This window comes from Tympanuchus pallidicinctus, unplaced genomic scaffold (genome assembly GCF_026119805.1).
Source record: "Tympanuchus pallidicinctus isolate F22 unplaced genomic scaffold, pur_lepc_1.0 scaffold11, whole genome shotgun sequence".
Lineage (NCBI taxonomy): Eukaryota > Metazoa > Chordata > Aves > Galliformes > Phasianidae > Tympanuchus > Tympanuchus pallidicinctus.
In genome coordinates this window covers 18,806,844-18,826,877 of record NW_026294627.1, presented here as the reverse complement: position 1 = coordinate 18,826,877, position 20,034 = coordinate 18,806,844, and the positions used below count along the sequence as shown (strand labels likewise).

The 20,034-nt window shown below is 45.3% G+C and overlaps 1 long non-coding RNA gene across 4 annotated transcripts in view; it reads right to left on the bottom strand.

The window, feature by feature from the left end:
• The window catches only part of LOC128074926 (uncharacterized), a 57,549-nt gene that overhangs the window by 9,321 nt on the left and 28,194 nt on the right, over positions 1-20,034 (bottom strand). For 3 of the 4 annotated variants that reach the window (XR_008203517.1, XR_008203518.1, XR_008203519.1), the window contains exon 4: positions 245-19,795. The exons of the other annotated variant lie outside the window; for it this stretch is intronic. This is a non-coding gene — a long non-coding RNA (uncharacterized LOC128074926). The remainder of the gene's footprint in view (positions 1-244; positions 19,796-20,034) is intronic. 4 annotated transcript variants of the gene reach the window in all.

The following is a 20,034-nucleotide window of genomic DNA, read 5'->3' as shown; positions in this document are numbered from 1 at the left end:
GAGTCTTACTAGTTTAGGCATCTGAAAAATGATGCAAATGATGAGCACACATTTCACTAGCATTGTACATGAGCAATATTAGGCAAATGGACATTTTTCCAGATCCTCTTTTTTGTTTCTCATTTCTGAGCACATCCTTAGAAACGAATGGAGTCCAGAGTTTTAGGTTAGGATCCTTGTTTGATCCTACACCAAACTGGACAGATTTGCAGACGCTGCCCTCTCAAGTCCCATGACTACTTACAGAGTCTGCAGGTGTTCACTTGCTGTGAAAGCCAGGATATTTGTATTTTGGTAACTCGCAGGTGGTTCAGGCACCCAATTTTCATCAGTTTGACTTTAAGTTCTAAAATTCTGGCCTAGAGGTAGGCAGAAAACTGGAATTTGTTGGCCAGAGCCTGGAAACACACTGGCCATTTGAGTGCTGGAGTTCAGGCTGAAATGAAGGCTCCTCACTTGTCAGAAGGTTTAAAACAAAACAGGAAGTTATTAATATCAGAGACTGAGCTGACTGGAGAGCCAAACAATATGAAGCAGAACGTGTCTCCCCATTTTCCTGTTTATCTCTTGCTATTTTAGAACTCAGGGGAGATGAAGAGTCACAGTTTCTCCATTACAGTGTGGTGCTACAAGGCAGTGAATTCTGTCCATCATCACAGTACAGATACAGAATCTCCTACAGTCTCTAAAGTTTTTGCCACACTTTGAAATAAATATGCAACTGATTTTGAGATGATGGAGTGGAACACAACAAAATGATGCAGTGCAGCAGCATGCAGGAGTTCAGAGAAAGTGAGCAGTAGTGAAACTACAGGGGAGGGTGATAGCCTGCCTGGATCTAATTATCTTAAGAAAACACTGGAACTAACGAACTTTCTCCTGAGGAAGAGCCATGAGATTTTTAATTAACACAGGCATTAGGATGGTTTATCAAAAAAGACAACACTGCTCACAGTGGGAGGAAAGAAAAGATACCGTACGTATTGGGTGACCACTTATGGGACAGAGATGAGCCAAACTTGCAGGCCTTACAGCCAAGCCTCACACAGTAGCACTGCAGATGACACTTCCTAGTGCAGCTTGGCTTTTCTTAAAAAGCACACTGGTGGTAGATAGGCGTCAGCTCCCTCAGAAAGTTTTCCACTCTCTGGGGGAGACTGGGTGTGAAGGTTCATTCACTCAGTCTCTTCCCTCTTGCAGCATTTTTCCCTTATTCAGAGATTGGGGGCTTCTGCTTTTCCCCCTCTCCCCCCTACCTTTTGCTAAGCCACTCACAGCTGTCTGAGGCAAATTCCTTGAGTCAGACTATCACCACAGAGCCTTCCTCCTCTCTGACTTATACCAAAGCACTACTGGTGGAGAAAACCTTTACATATTAGAAACAATTTCTTCTCAGGAGTGATGAGCAGTGGCACAAGCTGCCCCCAGAATCTTTTCTCCTACATGTACCATGTAGGGCTATGGAACAAAGGGAGGCTCAGCACACGATTGCAAGGCTCCAGGCAGCAGTGGTCATTGCTGCAGCCATTGATAGATTCTTCCATCATCCCGATCTTCATCCCTACAATGGAGGGAAGCACAGATAGAGAGACAATGGGGGCACAGAATGACAAAAAGACCATCTCACCAGCTGGAAGATACAACTTGGTGTCACAGCAGCACAGCTAGTGGGGAGCATAGTGATGGGTGGCTCCTGCCTGAGCTTGTGATGGAGCAGGAGGAGGAGGAGGGCAAATGTAGGAAGGGCATTTTCAGATGAAGAGGAATTAGGCAAGGCTAATGAGTGGCTACTAGGAAAGGAAAATTAATGGTAGAAAAACAGTTATTAATCATTTTCATGTTTTAAACAAGAAACATGAGAGGCAGGTAAATGAAGACTAGGGAAGTCAAAATGTCCTACAGAGTATATTAGAGAGCTTTAGGACAGCGCCTTAGCTCTCCATACAGCTCCAACCAAACATCACTCTGCATTTAAAAGGCAGCTACTGTAAGTGCTCTGAAGGATTCTCTTTGCTGTCCAAAGCATGCAGTCAAAAGACACCTCAGAGCAGATCCACTCAGGACCTGGCTTTCCCCAGTGCCATATCTGAATGCCTCCCAGACTCTTATGTATGAATCTTGTGTGCCCTAAGGTACAGAAGTGCTTTTCTTAGAGAATAAGGGAAAATGGCTGACAGCCTACCAAAGGATTCACTGGCAAAGCAGAAACCTGGCTGCAGCTTGTCTAACACCTGAATGTCCTGACACACCCTCTTCTCCCCAAAAATGTGGGAAAAGAAGAAACAAAAGCAAAGCCATAAACCGGTGGTTAAAGTCATTTGCGAGCCCTCACTGCAACCTCCCAGGCAGTGATCACTGCAGATCCTGGCTGGTTTTACTGCTACCACAATACCTTTCCCCTCTCAGGGTTTCTGCTGCATCCCAACAGGAGGTGGGAGCTGCCTGGGGCAGAACCTTCCCCATCATTTGCATGTGGCACTTGGTATAATGGGGTCTGAGAGTCACGTTATTTCATGCCACTCGTGTCTGCCTTGTGAAAACTGTGAGTGGCTGACACAAGTGAAATATGCATGAGAGAGTGCCATCTGTGCACACCAGGCAGCTTTCACCTTCTCTACTTGCTCCAAGATTTTTAACTTTTAGGGAGATTATTTAGGGTGCAGACGATAGCTCTTGGGGGTGACGAGGATCTGGCCAGTGAGTCAAACCGAGCCTAGAAGCCCTGCATGTGGCAGAGGAATTTACAAGAATAAGACCTGGCAGATGAATTGTTTATGAAAACTCTGACATCTCAGCTGCTGCTGTGAAGGATTTATGCAGTAGAGATGTGTGTATTCGTGCTCCACTACTGCCTATTCCTGTGTATTTCCTCTCTCCCTGCCTGTCAAGGCTTTGCTTGGGATATATCGATGTACACTGTTCCTGAAGAGTCTTGGGAAATAATCTAGCGGGTAAAGATTTGCTTCAAAGCAGATCTTCGAACATCTGTTTGTACTTACTGCACAAATATTTAGTGCACTGCAGGACAGAGCTGCCTGTAGCTTCAAGGCAAACACAAATGCTAAGAGGTATTAAATGCTCTGCAGTATAAACAAGATAGCCTGGAATAGCTTACTGGCTAGGTGGTAAGGGGAGGGGAAGCCACACAGTGTACTTCAAGCCTAGTCCTTTTCCCAGTTTATTCCCATGTGGCATGTTTTATTCCCACTCTCCTGCCAGGTGAATGAGGAGATCACGTGGCTGGCTGGAGTCCCTGTATCACCTCCTGGAAGGATCTGCAGTTCTGGTGCACAGCGGGGACAGAAACACAGCACTGATGCTGTAAGGACATGGCATCAACACTCATCTTGATGGGCACAAAGCACCACGAGCAACATCTCAGTATCTCTAATTCACAGTCTTCTGTACGGTCTAACCCCACCTCCTTGGAGATTTCAACTAAAACACAATTTGGAGCAGCTCTGCCCTGTATGTATGTTATCTCCTGCCAACTGCTGCAGGGACAGTCATCAGTGCCAGCAGAGCAGTAATAAACAGCTGGGCTGGTCGCCTTCAGTCACCTCGGCGTGATTTGCTAGAGCTCATTTGTCAGAGCCCTAAATCACAGCACAAATGCTGGAAAACAGCCTAAAATGGATACACACAGATCTCAAAACCTGCAAATTCTCTGAAAGCATGCAGCGTAGGCCAAAAAACAGTGCCTTCCCTAGGACAGCTGATGTTGGTTCTCTGATTCAAAAAGCATCAACAGTCACATTGACAGCGGTGTCTCTGGAGGTACAGAAACATCGCTGCCAATGACAAGGTACTGCACAGGTAGAAGTTTCTAATGCAGATCGAATTCAGTTCTGCCTTTCTGGAGTTGAAGAGGGCTTTTCTATCATGCTGAGTTAATGCAACCGAGCCAACAGGGATTAGAGCTATGCCCTTTTCTGCCTGTTGAGACACAGTGAAAGAAAGCAGCCACCTTAAATCAAAGGGTCCAGATTCAGGGAGGTGCTCGAGCTAGAAATCAGAAGGCAGTTTACAGATACTTTGATAACTTGAGCTTTTATCATTCCACAGGCCCCGGAGATCAGTTGGTGAGAGCTAAGTGAGTTTCCTCATATGGTATTTGAAGGCAAAGTCAATCCACGTTTGCTTCCCAACAGGCAAGCCCAGACAGCTACAGTGAGTTATAAAAAGGAGAGATTAAATACAAGTTTTGCAGAGCTACTCTCTGAAGAGATACAATCGGTTCTACCATTTGTGCTTAGGAGTCTGAATCAGATGCAGGCAGCTTTGAAGCACCAGTTTTGTCAAGAATATCCCTTACTTTGTCCTATCTTGAAAACTTGAATTGTTTAGCTATTAAATGAGATTAATGTAATCTCTATGTCTATGAAATTGGATTTTGAAATTGCTTGCTCACTGTACTACCGTGAGTGCTGTGAATAAAGCTTCTGCTCCTTCTCATGTTGCTACAAACTATAGGTCACACCTTGTATGGGCCAAGAGCATGTTGGCATCACACAAGGATAAAATGACAATATGAGAGGCCACAGAGCCAGGCTGGAGTCTGGGAGATCATTATGGACATTAGGAAGGCATCGCCCAGAGAGAGGAACTCAAACCCCTGGGACTTTCAAGATTTGGCCAGGCAATGCCAAGGCTGACCTGACCTAGAGCCATGATGCTGTGCTAAGAGGAGCCTCAACAAGCTTGCGACCTTCAGAGGTCCCTTCCCACCAACTGTGTCTGGTCATTTTCCTAGTTCAAAGGAGCTGAACGCTGTTAAGCTATGTGAATATGTATCCTTGTACGCTACCTAAGGAGCTGAGATCCCTGCAACAGCATTTAAAAGACACTTCAGAAAAATGTTTTCTGGTTTGGAAACTTTTTTGCTCTAGCATTCAGCCTTGGTTTACTACAGAAAGCTCTGGAAAAAAAATCCCCCAACTTTGCTGGCAGTACCAGATCTCAGGGCATTTCCACATCTTGCAAAAGGCCACGGTGGCCACAGTTGGGCTCTGGGAAGACAAACATAGATAAACAGCAAAGTGGTACCAGTGGAATGAAGAACAGCACTGAGTCAAAGCAATAGGCTTCTGACATACATGCACTGCTACACTGCTCAGTGGCACAAACATTCTTCAACATCTCCTCTCTAGGGAGGAATGTGCTATGAGAGGTGGGGATCATCACCTATCCCATTCAGGGCTGCCTGCAAGATACACCATGGGAGCCCCAGAATAGCATCTCTGGGCTGTACACTAAGGAGGACATTGAGACATGGGTGAGAAGCATGAGGAAGATTCTGCTGGCCATACAGCAGCTTGGGGAAATTGGGGAGCTCATAAAAGCTGCCTTTGAAACCTGAGAAACCAAAGGTGAGGTTGAGTCTAGGGGGTATCAAGGGGGTAGCAAGGCAAGGCAAGGCAAAGCAGTCCTACTGAATGCTGCATTCTTTGCCTCCCGTTCTTCCACTACTTTTTTTTTTTCTTTTCTTGGCACACTCTTCTACCTAAGGAGGGTAATTTAAAATGGGTATCATTATCCATGCATAGGGGGGAAAAATCAAGCAAGGTTTTCCTCTGCTGGTTTAATAAGCTGCTGGCTGCCAAGAAACTAACAGTAAATGTTAAGAAATCTGAGCCCCTCCTGCACGTTGCTTCCCTTCCTGCTGCCAGAAGCAGCATGTTGTGCTCTCCTCCAACAACCTGGGAAACACAGCTCAGTCCTGTGAACATGATCTCGCCACAAGTGTTGACAGTCCAGTGGCTTCACTCAGAGGTAAATGGTAGAAAAAGAGATATCTCAGGGCAGGAGGCAATTGCAGCAGCATCAGAGATTTCTGCTTGTCGGCAGCTCACTCATACTGTGTCTCATTGCAGCAGCTTCTGTTCACTTGAGGTTCCTGACTGTAATGACTTTATTACCACTTCCACCACACACTACGTATGCACACCACTTCATAGGCACTTCACCTTTCTGCTGACAGAGGGACAGTGATGCATCCTCTTGCAGTCTGAAGCAATTGCTCTTTTCAGCTCTTGGGTATCCTTAGCCAGGGATCAGCAACTCCACACTCCAAGCTTTGTTATGTCTGCAAGCCCCATGCATCCTCTGGATGGTCCCTGCCAAGTTCCCTCTCTGGGGAGAAGGGAACCTATTTGCAGAGTAAACTCACAGTGGCAGCACTGACTTCTGACAAGACATCCCTGTGCAGTGCCCTACAGTGCTGTCCCTTAAGGGTGGGGAGAAAAAATGAAGAGACATAGATTTTAAGTGGTTGTTCTTTCCTTTGTGCAGCAGCTGGAAATCTATGTTTTTTCCTGACTTTCCCAGAAGTATCCTTGACTACAATGGGTTGAGAAGCACCCTGGCAGGAACAAGTTTGTTGTTAGTGACCAATTACTCCAGGACGGTGGAGGAGTTGGTGCTTTTTGATTTTTAGGACCAGAGGGAATGGTTTCAAGCTATGGCAGGGGAGATTCAAACTGGACATTAGGAAGTGTTACTTTTCAGAAAGGGTGGTCAGGCACTGGAATGGACTGCCCAGGGAGGTGGTGGAGTCACCGACCCTGGGGGTGTTCAAGGAAAGGCTGGATGTTGTGTTGAGGGACATGGTTTAGTGGGAGCTATTGGGAATAGGTGAACGGTTGGACTGGATGATCTTTTAGGTCTTTTCCAACCTTGGTGATTCTATGATTCTATGATACGTGGAGAAGGGCAGAAGTCAAATGAGCAGGTACTTGTTTCGATACATCTGGTAGAGACTGCAGAAATGGTTACATGACTGACAGGAGTACTAGTGTAATATGGAGGGCCCTACACCCCGAATCACCACAGGCATAGTCAGAGCCACCATCAACATTAAACTATCCAACACTGATGGAAGGGACAAAAAATAGTCAATGTTGCCATTACTTTCCGGCAGAAAAAAATATATTGCATTTTCTTTTCTTTTTGGACTTAGTTTTAGACACTTTATACACAATTTGTTTTGTCTTGTTGGATGCATCTTGGGTTTCTTCCGTCTGTCCAGTTTTAAGCACTTGCCCACTAATTACTGCTTCCTTGATGAAGAGCTTTGCTTTTGGTTTCTGAATTTCATATTGAATTGAGAGCACTCGTATGCTGTCCCAGTGCTGCTCTCAGTATGCCTTCAGGACTCTGAGATGCACCCAGGGTCAGACTCAAACCTCAAAGTGAATAACACGGCACAGTCATGCTGCCTTAGGGCTTCCCAAGCCCTAAGGGCTTCCCAGAGGCCTGGATGCTTGTGTTAGTCATCAACCCAAACCTGACCCACACAGACGGTAGCCTCACAGCCTCTGCTCCCTGTCCCAGGAGAGCTCTCTGTAGCAGCAGTGCTGTGGTAGCTGTTTGTGACAGTCCTACTAACACAGAATGAAGAGAAAAAAGGGATGGCAAAATCAGCATCATGGAGGAAGATGCAGAGAAGCCACAGCGCCTACCATGTCCTGCTTTTTCAGCTGGCAAGGTGACTGAGGGCTGATGGGAGCTGCTACATATACTGGACTGTATGCATACTTTAAGAACCCGCTGCTGGGAACTGACAAGATTTTACATGTACATGAAGCTTTACATTGTCTTACTGGTACCTGAACATCTGCTGCTGCTTAAAAGGCAACTCAGTCCTGACCGACCTACTGAGAAGACCTTGGGTATTGTTTTTTTTTAAAGTAGTGGATAGGTCAAAACGCAAATGCTATTAGAAAAAACTCAAGTAAGCATGTAAATGTTACATTTGTCTCTACCTGCTTCTGATGCCACGCTCCTGCCCATATCTACCTGTTATTCCTTATAGTCAGAACTCCTTAGAACACACAGGTTTTGTTCAGAGTCCAGAGCAGCAGTATTGACTCCCCGGCAGTAACAGTAGTAATAGCATTTCATTAACCTAGTTAGTAGAATCCCTTTGACAAGATACCTGGTTATATTACTAGTAAAAGCCATCTGTATTTCTACAGAACTATCAGTTAATGCTGCTCTCTCTTTCACTAGTGTAGCATAGCTACGATATAATCGTAGATTTTTACTGATAAGATTTCTACTGAGAGAAGCTCAACTGTATTTTCCATCAGCCACGTGACATTAGATACATTAAACGAAAGCTTACTAGCCACCAACCAACAACATAGTGTAAACACCATAAAATATGGAAATGTTCTTCCCTCCAGCTCAGTAGGGCTGCCACTTAGATATTTCTGAAATTTAATTAACATAAACGTCATTATTCCTAACACAGACCATCTTGCAGTGAGCACATTTTCAAGTGCTCAGAGCAAAGCAGAAAGGAGTACAGAAATCCTGAGGAGTTACAAATCATTCCCATATTAGGTACTATTTCCAGAAAGAGCCAGATTCCCAGTTTATCCATTATCATTATGCCTATTTATTGCATATTAAGCATGAGGGATGCGTGTCTAGACTAAAACCCCATTTTTATAGATGCTACATAAGAAAATCATGAGGCAGTCCCTGCAGTGACTCTGTCAGTGGTGCTCAATGCCAGGACCAGAGGCACAAACCAGAACACAGAAGGTTCCCTCTGAACACCAGAAGCACTGCTGTGCTGTGCAGGTGACGGAGCACTGGCACAGAAGCTGTGGAGTCTCCTCCTTGGAGATCTTCCAAAGCTGCCTGGACGTGGCTCTGGACACGCTGCCCCAGGTGTCCCAGCTGGAGCAGAGGTTGGACAAGATGACCTCCAGAGGTCCCTTCCCGCCTCAGCCATCCTGTGATTCTATGCATTTGTTTTCCAATCAGTGTCCAAGCATCGAGCTAAAAAGCCACGAAGGACTTCAAGACATATCTCTACTGCAAAGCATGAGCAAGGTGAACTGCAAAGCCTAAGCTGCCCCTGGATCAGCATCACAGGCTTGGTCAAGGCTTGGTTGAACGAGCTTTGACCTTTCTGATGCCATGTAATCTGGTGTTAACACAAATATACTGCCCAGCCTACTCTTGTTAGCACCTCTGCAGGCTGTGGTGCAGCAGCAGGTGGTGACACCGGTTTTGTGACTGTCAGCCTGGAAACCGCTGGTGCGGGATACATGTGCAAGTCTTTATGCCACTCCATCTGCTGGAGGGCCTTAGTTGCCCTTATTCTATTAAGGTGCTCTGAAGACCCATTTTAAAGGAGGTCACAGAGTGCAGATGGGAAAATCAAGAGGGAAAGGCAGGTGAGACAGTGAGCAGAGGTGAGATCAGACACTGGAATCTAAAGGCATAAGGCAACATTGTTAATGAAGAGGCTTGTGTTTGACAGTCCTGGTTACAAGAAACCTCACTGCAAACAGTGCATATAAAAAATGGCATTGTGAGATCTTTGTATACAAATGCAGTTCAGAGAAGAAAATTACATAAGGAAAACTTTGGCATATTTCTGAATATACACTCTGAAAAACATTCTTGACAGAGCCAGAATGGGCCTGATATATCCAACTCTCATGTGCAGGTCCTCATTCTTATGGTTTAATAATCATAATGAACTATAAGGGGAAGGTAAATAGTCTTCATTCCACACAACTGAGGATAATAATAATACGGAAGAGATTTCAAACATTGGTAATGACTTGTAGAACTGCACATTGCTTAAAACATTGAACGCAAGCCAAGAAATACCCCTCAAGGCTGCAATCAAAAACTGTTTTTGGCTCTACACTGTGAACAGAATTTTTATTTGATCAACAGAGCTATTGCAACAGCCTCACTGTTTAGCCTTTAGAAGCTTGTCTCTGAAGCAGCAGCCCTCACTGCATGGTAAAGCTTGGTGCTAGTGAAACTGCAGCTTCTGCTAATAGCTTTGGGATGGTCATGACAATGACTGAGGAACATCTCAGGTTCTTCTCCTTTTGCTAGTTCAGGAGCCCGTGCAACTTTCCTGGGGAAATAGGGGAGATCTGAGGATAGAAAGAACATTCTTTTAGAGAACAGATGTTGCTTTGGGAGAATGAAATCAACAGGACTGAGTTTTGCAAAGTGTTTCACAGAATCACAGAATCACAGAACTGTAGGGGTTGGAAGGGACCTCCAGAGATCATCGAGTCCAACCCCCCTGCCAAAGCAGGTTCCCTACAGCAGGTCGCACAGGTAGGCATCCAGGCAGGTCTTGAACATCTCCAGAGAAGGAGACTCCACCACCTCCCTGGGCAACCCTGGGCAGTTTCAGAGTTCTGCCCTCAGTAGCTGTACAAATGTAAAGGCAATCCCTGGTGCAGGGACCTTGCAGGCTAAAAAGAACACAGGTAGGTGCCCTCCCACTGCCAGAGAAGAAAAAAATTCCTGCCTGAGAAAACTGGCAGGAAGAGGAGGGAAAACTTGAAAATATTTTTTAACATACGTTTTCAGAAAATGACACACCTCACAATATTTGAGATTTGTTTTTTTTGTTTTTTTTTTTGTTTTTTTGTTAGTGTTGAAATGTGAAAGGTAGGAAACACTTAAATTGAGAAAGCTGATGGCTGATTCATATTCATATCTGCCATCAGAGACATGTTTCCTGCTGGCATCTCTAAGGAAAAGGAAGAGTTTAGAGAAGACAGATAGTTGTTAAGCACAGAGAATGATTTTCAGCGGGGAACAAGAAGCTGTATTGATTCAAGAAAATGAAGGAGTGTTACTGACTACCCCTCAATACAACATACCCTACCTGGATAAATTATTTAGTGACATACAGGAGATTAGTATTTCCAGGCTGATGGCTTGGTGATCTGGCAAACTGGACTTTCTCGAAACATGGGAATAAAATTTAAAAAATTAGCAGGCTCCTGTTCAGCAAAAAGAAACTAATAGGGCAGGAAAGCTGTGATCTGTCGCAGACATGAGAGCTCAGACGTGAAACAGATCCTTAGGAGAAGATCTTCAGGCAAATATGCCATAGGAGAGAGTCCAGAGCCCAGAGAAGCAACTGGGTCCTCACAGAGGCCATGAGCAAAGGAAGGACCAAAACACAACAAAACACTCTAGGCAATCCAGAAATAGTTTGTGTGATACATATAGAGAAGGCACCCCAGTCCTCCTTAAGCACAAAAGTGAGAAGCCCGAAAAGTGCTGGTTCTAGGAGTTCAAACTACCATTAAAAGTCACATGGCTTCTTAAAGTATCAGCTCTGATTTTCATCAATAGTTTGCATTCTTATTATATGAACCTGGTGGGCATTTGCTTTCTGCAGGGTTGCTTTGGATAGGCACAGGCACATTCCCAGCACTGGAGAGATAAAGATCACAATATCTGTACAACCGTTACACCCTTACTGCTGAAAAAACCAACAGACTGGTGGTGTGTTGCATATACAAGCACCAAGCAAACTAAAAGAGAGCAGAGGCCACCCCAGGCGGCTAGGATCAACTCTATGAGCAGTTAAACCCCTTAAAAAGGATTGGCATCTACTTGTGAACAAAAAGTTCATTTGTAATTAAAATCCAATCCCAGGAAGGGTGTGTGTTGCATTTCTTCGAAGCACGTGTGGATTTGGAGCACAATGGGGGAGATCAGCAGTGTTCACACTGCCTTTTATCTTCTGCCCTAATAACCCCCACAGGTGGTGATCGATGCTTGCCATGTTTCCTATGCTTCCTTGTCCATGTGCTGAGGACAAATAGTGCAGCACTGCTTCCATTCATGCTACTGTGCAACCATGAGGATGTGGCTGGGCTCCAGGACTGTAAATACCTCACAGAGATCAGGTGCTGGCCTGGTCCCAGGCCAACTGTAATAGTATAGGATCACAGAGGGATCTCAAAGGCTTGTCCCTTCTCTTGAAAAAGGGCACTCAATCAAGAAGGAGTTCTCCCATTTTCACTGGAACTACTGAGATCTGAGAAGCAGAGAGGTCATAGAAAGATACCACAAGTAGAATCACAGAATATTCCAATTTGGAAGGGACCCATAAGGATCATCGAGTCCAGCTCCTGGTTCCAAACAGGACCACCCAAAAATCACATAGATTTGAGAGAGTTGTCCAAACACTTCTTGAATTCTGGCACTGCCCTGGGGAAACAGGACTACAGTTGTTTTTTGTCTTTCAGTATAAAATTGCCTTCTGCAACCTGCCTTCCCCCCTGGGAGCTCCTGGCTGCCAACCATGTTCAGACTCAGAGCGCCGGGTGGGAGGGAGGTTCTGATGGGATGGCTCCCAGTTACAGCTAACATCTGCTTGTTGAGGAGAGCTGGGAACCAACACTGTCAAACAGCCCCATCCAGTCCGTGCAACATGACTAAACAGATCTGCACAGGCAGATCTCTGCAGACTGAGCGGAAACCAAACACACACAGTGCACTGCAGGCTGGCAAGCAGTCTTTTTTTTTTTTTTTTTCCCCAAATGAAACTCATCCTTCCCTTTTTATTTACTTCCAGTGGGAGGAAAGACTGGAAAAAAAACCTACTGCCTCATCACTGAGGTGTCGCACAGCGTTCCACAGTGCAGCTATGAGGAATTCCGCCCTCCTTCCTAAAAATGAGTACAGCTGGCACTTTGCAAAAGGATGACGAGGAGGAGTCGTCCTTGCAGGAGGAGGCAGAAATCCGTAGGGCAGCCTGGAGCAGGCAGAAGCTCTGCCTCTTGTGTGAGAGAGGAGAGAATTGCTCCAACAAGTTGCATGGGCTCCTACAGCAGCTGTGAATCTGATTCTATAAAAGAACCAAGTTATCAACAACATAATCACATGCCCAGATCACATGGCAACAAGGGCAATGCACAGTAGCAAGCGGTGATTTTTGTTTGTTTGTTTATTTTTGATACAAAATGGGAATGAGAAGTGAAACCTGGGTGGAACTATTCGCTGTGAGGGAAAATAACGTCTTTGCAGCATCTCCTGCCTTTGCTCTTGTTGACCATCTTGAGCACAGAGCTCTCTGGCTTTGCCGAGGCTGTCCAGGCTGCTTTTTTTCCCAGTGCCTCATAGCCCAGGTAGCTATGGTGTGTCTCACCAGGTCTCCCCACCTGAGCTGGGTTAAAGCAGGAGTGCTGCTCACTGCCTGATACAGGTGTGAGTGGCAGCAGCAGTGCTCAGCACAGCTGACTGGCCACCAGCAGGAACAGGCTGGGCGGTGCTGGGGAAAAAAAACCAACAATCTCAGAGTGGGAGGCGTTGAGATTCCAGCCTGGGGAGGGGATGCTGGAAGAAAGTCAGAGTGGAGAAGGCCCTGAGTCACACCAAGGCACCACAACTGCGCTGCAGCCTTCTCAGCCTCATTGCAGCTGGGACCAGTACTGGCCTCTCTCAGGCAGTGGTAGGAAAGAAATCCAGGTTGCTGCCTGCGTCCTTCAGCCCATGGTGATTTAGACCTCCCTGGAGAGCAGGGCCTCACTGGCAGACCAGCTTCAAAACAGATCTTTAGCTGTCTGGTTGGCTTTTACCACCACAGCTGGTTATTTTTTTCAGACACACCATGTACTTTCAAATCATCCCATCTTGAAGCGTCTCAAAGTGAAACAGCGTGTTTTAACTCACAGAAACCTTTTTGAGTTCTGCACTGTTCCATCTCCACCTCTCTTCTTGCTCTATGTGGCACAGACCCCAAAGACTCAAACCAGCAAAGGAACCAGTTTGTTATACTGACGGTTTCCAAAGGAAAACTGTAATTTCTTTTCCTGCTTCTCTCCTATGATATCTATAGATCTGCAAGTCTTATGCTGGGGACTCATTTTCTACAATCCTATTCACAGCAGCCACAGATTATCGCAGTGAGAAAAAATAACAGCAGGTCAGCAAGCTGCCTGCCTGCCTCTTTCCTTGCAGGGATCACAGCAAATCAGCCTTCCACTGGCAAAAGGCTTTGCTGTGTTATAGCAGCAGGGAGGGCCTCACGGAGACGCAGGTTCTCCTGGCAAGGCTCAGCTTTACTGATGAACTGTACATGCACACATGGAAACACTACTGTAGTGAAACAGCATAAGCATGCCCACTCAAAGCTGGAAGGGCTGCTTGGGCCCAGGACCCTGCCTCCTCCTGCCCTAAGCCACAGGACTCTGAGCTGCAGGACACGCTCAGCTCAGCTGTTTCCTTTTAACTACTCCAGCATGATTAAAGTAGCACAGACCCAAATGTGGCTACAGCGATACTACTGTAAAAACACAGGAAAGAAAACTAGTTTAACAGAGCATAGCACCTTTGTGCTAGTACTGAGTGTGCACGCTGCTACTTGAACCAGCACCAGCCTCCTTGAAAAGTACAAATTGTCTGTTTAACTGAAAGTCCTGTACCAGCACTGTGGGGGAGGTGACACCTGTGAGCTGTGGCAGGAAGAGTTTGCATCCTGCAAAGTATCCTTCTGGTTTACAGGAACCAGAAATGTAAAGGAGGATATTTGGCTTTCTTTAAAAAATAGCCTGCTCTAAAGAATGCCTTTTTCAACCACAAGAGGATACAAGATGGAAGGGATACAGGCCCTAATAACCCACCTGGAAATACTTTGTATGGAAAAGCTGTTCAGCAAGTTTGGGGATTATGCCAAAGAATTATCAGACAAGCCTTGCTTGATTTGGGTTTGTGGGCAGCTTTTTACAGCCCAGCAGGATTTCCCAAAGCTGAGGTGCTTTTAAGCTGCCCTTGTATGTGCCTGGCCCTTATTGCAGCCCTGGCTGCTGGCCAAAAGGATTCTGTTTGTGAGAGAGTGAACAAGAAAGGATCATTATGACTTGGAAGATGCTCAGCTCTTGCTCACTGAAGACTCTGGAGATGCAGAATGGGATAGAAAATTAATCAAAATGTGGGAGCCAGTAGAGTGATGGCACGGTCCTGAAAATTTCAGCTATTTTGGATATTGTTTTGCAGACTATGGAACAACTTGCATACAGAAGTAAGCAAACTTTGGATGCAGGAGGATAAAAGGCTTCCGGCAAGATTTGTGTGTATCTCCAGCTCTCAGGCAGTCACACATCAGCAGATCTTTACCCTGACATGGAGTGGGTTCCAGTAGCTGCTTAACAGCTGTGGCTCCACTCCTAATCCTTCATGGTCACAAGTTACCATATGGGCTGGGGAGCAGGAACAGTGTGTTAAAGCACCAGAGTTTTCAGAGGTCTGCAGCAGAACCTCTGCTGTCCTCTCTTCAAGAGGAGGGAAAGCAGTGCAATGGAAAGGAAAAGAAAGAAAATAGCTACTGTAGTTTTTCAAGTTTGAAAGGATGACTATAAAAACCATCCAACCTCCTGCAGACCAAGACATCTGAACTCTGACATCCATGAGGCTCCCTGGCAGCACTTCCAAATGAAAAGTTATGGATTTTTGAGCAACCTTGGTTTGGGGGGGAAAAAGGGGTGGGGAAAAGAAAGGAAGAAAAAAAATTAAGCTCCATGGAAAGCTGCCATTCTTCATTGAATCAAAAATAGAACTTCTTGGAAGTTTACCAAGCAGGCATTTTTGTGTGGAAAACACTAACTCTTCAGATTGGGCACTGTCCCAAGGAAAAATACACACCAGTTTTGGACAGGGATAGAGTTAGGAGTCTAGATGCAATAGAGAGACTCATTCACTCTAAAATACTTGCCAAAGAGTCCTGCTATGGCAGGACATGAGACACTTGCAGCGCCTGCTGTTTTTCTGTAGCACATAATAGGTCTGTCTATAAGTCTCTGACTATGCATCCACAAGGCTTATGGGAAGCATTAGTGAGTCCTGGAGCACAGCTTGCCTGTTACAGTCAGTGGAAATCCAGTCACTACAGTTACTGGGGTCCCATGAGCATTTATTTGAGCTTGACACTTGCATTTGAACAGATGACTTATGCCCTGTGCCACACTGAAGTGATGAAGGCTGAAGGGAAGGATGTCAGAGTGATTTTTCAGAGCAGGTAACAGGAATGTTTTGTTTAGTCAAAGTGTCATGTTTAGAATGAGGCAAGGCACAGAAGGAGTAAGAAACAAGCAAAGAAACTGGCTGTTCCCTGGGCTGAGATGGGATTTGCTAAAATGATTTTGATGCTGCTAAAATGATTCTTAGGCAGTGTTCCACACTTGTTATTTCTTCTTGCCGTGAGTCTTTGGGCAATGGACTAGGACAGGAAACAGGACAACAGATTTTATCTCAAGGGGCTTCCTCCACCCATTGAAAAGTCCCAGACCTATCCTTGCTCTGTATTTGATCTCTTTCACTGTAAGGAAATTTTTCTTGTAGTTCTCTTTGAACTCTCCCACTTTCTGCAATGCTTGTCTTAACGGTATCAGAGTACCCACCTTCTCCATCTGCTTGGCTGCACACACTTGCCCATGCAGTTCCTTTCCCCCATGTTTCACCCTTTGCTGAAACACAGTGCTGTTTTCAGTGAGTCAAAACCTAAGAAGCATTGAGACCACCTAACTTTCACCTAGAGAAGGCAGGTGATTAAATTCCTCTTTGCTTCTGTACTGTGAACAAATTCTTTTTCCTGATGGGTTTGTATTCCCACAAACCACACATCTTTGCCGTTGGAGCCACACAACATGCATATTCCCAGATAGTACAGTCTTCCACCTGGGCCTGCACTGAGAATATCTGATTGTTTCTCTTTTATTTGAAGGGAGAATCCTGTGTTAGTATTCTTGCCTGGGGCACAGCACAGCTCTTGAACAGGACTAGTATTTCTGGTTTCTTTACAGTACTGGCTTTATCAGCCAGAAGAAAGCTGAAGTTTTTTCCAAAGAGGGTCACAACAGGCTTTGCTGGAGCCTCACACCAGTCTAAGTGCCTGAGACTGCACCACAAGTGTGGCTACTTGTGCAAGCAGCCTCTTGCCATAAACAAAACAGCTCCATCTCCTCTTCCTTCTGTACTTTCATGCTCCAGTTGCTCAGGATGGCAGAAATCGCACAGGACTTGGCAGAGCAAGAGCTACATGTATATTTGTCTCTGTATGTATGCAGGTATATGCATATTAAATATGCATGTGTATTAAAGGTAGACTAAATGGAGTTGTTTTGTTGTTGTTGTTTCGTTTTTGAGTTGAATAAATCTAGGACTTTTGCTGCTAACTTCCACAGTATAAAGGGGCACAGTAGAGCTAACCTCCCCATTGTATTGTCCCTAACAGAGCAAGAGAACCAGTCTCAGGCATACCTGTATCAGCTCAAGGCTGCATTCCCTGGAGGAAGTCAAATGAAAGGCTCTGTGCCTGTCTGACAGCCTGTCACTTGCCCAGAGATGCTCAAGAAAGACTAACCCCGAAAGAGCTAGTGAGAAGAAAGATATTAGTAATGTACTGAGAAGGGCCCTGAGAAGAGGAAGCAGAGGTGGACAGAGGAGACAAGCCTGTTCCTCTGTCCACCTGTTGAAGTTTTCAAGCTCAGAAAGGCAGATGATGTTCTTGATCATCATGCAACACGGAAGAGGCTGAGTGCAGGGAAAAGGGTAGAATGCTCCCAAGGAGCTGTACAGATCCTTGGCTGCAAGGATCCTGCATCAAGGTGTGAGCAGACAGATCAGGATAACAACTGAGCAGAAAAATTACACTAGATATTTTTTATCAACTGAGAAAGCATTGGAAGGTGGTGATTGACCCTCAGGAAAAGGGTGACTTAGAAAGCAGCTGTGATAAGGGAGTGGAGATGCTAATAATGCGTTCTGTCATGGGCTGGCATGTGCTCCGTCACGTTCAGATGGCCAAAGCTTAGGGAGCTGATTCGCTCTTCTTTTTATGGGCTGGCAACTTGTGCTGATGCAGGCAGATAGTCTCAATATTGTCATAAAAGCACAGCAGCTTTGAGAAAAATAGGGATTAGGAAGAAACTTTGTGAAACAGTCCATGAAGTTCTGAAGTTCTCTCCCAACCCTCATTAGATGCCAGTTCTCTTACTATAAGATTTCTATTCCAAAGTTTATATCCTTCCCAACCCTCTTCCCCAGCAGTATCCTCCTTTTCCCCTTCCTCCTGCCCACTCCGCAGCTCTTTCTGCCCTCCTCAGGCTGCGGCAAGTAAGTGAGGGGCAGGTCGTCTTTCTTTAGCAGAGGGCTGTATAGGTAGTGGGCACAGATGAGCTTTTTAGACCAGAAACATCTGGTTTTGTTTTTTTGGGGTACAAACAAAACAGGAAGTCTGCTATTGACCAAGGTGTAGTCACGCTTGTGGAAGCCACTGCAGCTCCTCAATGCTCATGACAGCCATGCGCAGAGGACCCTGAGAATGAGGAGGCTGTAAAAAAAAGCTCTGGATATGGCTAGCTTTTCTCTGAAATGCCTGACATCCATGAACATGGTAACCACAAGTTTGTTCATTTTAAGTACAACAGCATGGGAGAGAAGTGCACAGGGAGAAATCATACTCCCACTGCCGGTGATGTGAGGACAGCAGCAAGGGAATACTCCTGCCAGGGATTTTACCTTGCAGCAACCAGTTCTGCTCTTACTCTTTCCTGGGAAGGACCGGACTTGCAAGGCACCAAAGACAGCAGTCAAATCCAGCACTGTGCATGTAACTCACCAAGTGTAAGGGGGACACAACTGTGGGTGGACTAGAAGAGCGTGTGCAGTTATTTGGGGTGAGAAGCGATGTGGCTGCCTGCCCACCAGCCCTGCACTACCATGTGATCTGTGCAAGGAGATCTCACAGTGCTGCAGGGCAGAGAGGACTAAGCAACATGATCTAGATATAAAGCACCACAGGACAGCAGGGTGATGGTCAGACACATGCCCACACAACCCCCAAGGCCTACAAACTCTTTACTCAATGGATTTACTGTGGCTTTACAAGGAAAGATTATTTATTAAGATCATCTTTTTTTTCTTTTTTCTCTATAAAGGAAAATGTGGCCCCTCATCAGAAATGTAAGGCATTTCATATACAGTAAAGCTGCTGTGTCAGGAAGTACAGAACAAACCCACATCTCATCAGAACTAACCTGCTTTTAGCTTTGCATCCAAAAATATTAGTCCACTTATTGCCCATTAAAAATTCCCTTTGTCTCTTCTCAGTTGCGGTGCAATGCTTGAGATGTTAAAGCTGGCACTGTCAGCCTTTAAAGTAATGTTAGAGATTTATTTACTCATTAACTTTCAAATGCAGGACACTTTCAAAACCTTCTCCTGAGGGCATCCCTGTGTTCTGTTTCAGAGAGTTACTGTTGTTTTCCCACCTACCCTGAAGGGCTGTTTACGATAGCATCTCTCCCTTTTAATCCTCTTTTCCTTTCATGTCTAACAAACAGCGTTAAACAGAACACAGAGGGAAAAGACAGATCTCACACATTACAATCAGCTATATTTATCTGAAGAAAAGAAATGCTTTGCAATTAGAGATCTCATTTTGTAAATTAATGCTCAAGAAGCTTTTTCCTATGCATTTTCCAGATAAAACCAAGCCCTAGGTTTGAATGGATAGAAGCTCAGATGAAGGGTTGTTAGAACTCCATCCTGTGAATTGATGCACACTCTGTACAGTGACTGGGCTTCCACAGAAATGATTTGTTTTAGGAGAGCCTACGCAGAGGATGGTACACACAGACGTGGGCAGTACTGACATGTTGAACTGTGACAGAAAACTCTGTTTCAAAAGTGGCCATTGTCTATGGTGTTTTTTCACAGGATGCCTTGATTTCTCCACCTCTCTTTGCCCTACATCTGAGCACATTCAGACTGTGAATATATTGATCTTTGCAGCCTTTCTGTGGGGCAGTGTGGGACTTCACTTTACACAGAACTGAGAGGAAAAGACCAAAGCTACCATTTCATGAACACTTCTTTCGGCATCGGTGCCAACATAAGCAGTTCCTGATCTCCCCTTCCCCTATCCCAGCAGTTACTCGCTCCTCAGTTGTGCCATTTCAGAGTTGTGTGTGAAACAAATTGCAGACCACATCCAGGTTAAAAATAGCTGGAAAAGACAGAGAGGGAGAGAAATGATTTCCAGAACCTGGACTGACATCCTAAAGGTACATCCAAGGCCAATATGACAGAACATTTTAGCTCAGATTCAGTGTGCCCATCCAGCTCCATTAGTAATTTCACCTGTTTTCCTCTAGAACAGAAAGGTAGAAGTTGCACTGACTTCCTTGCTAAATTTTGCGGTTGGCTGGGCAAGGGACAGAGACCTTAGTTAGAGAAATGCAGCCA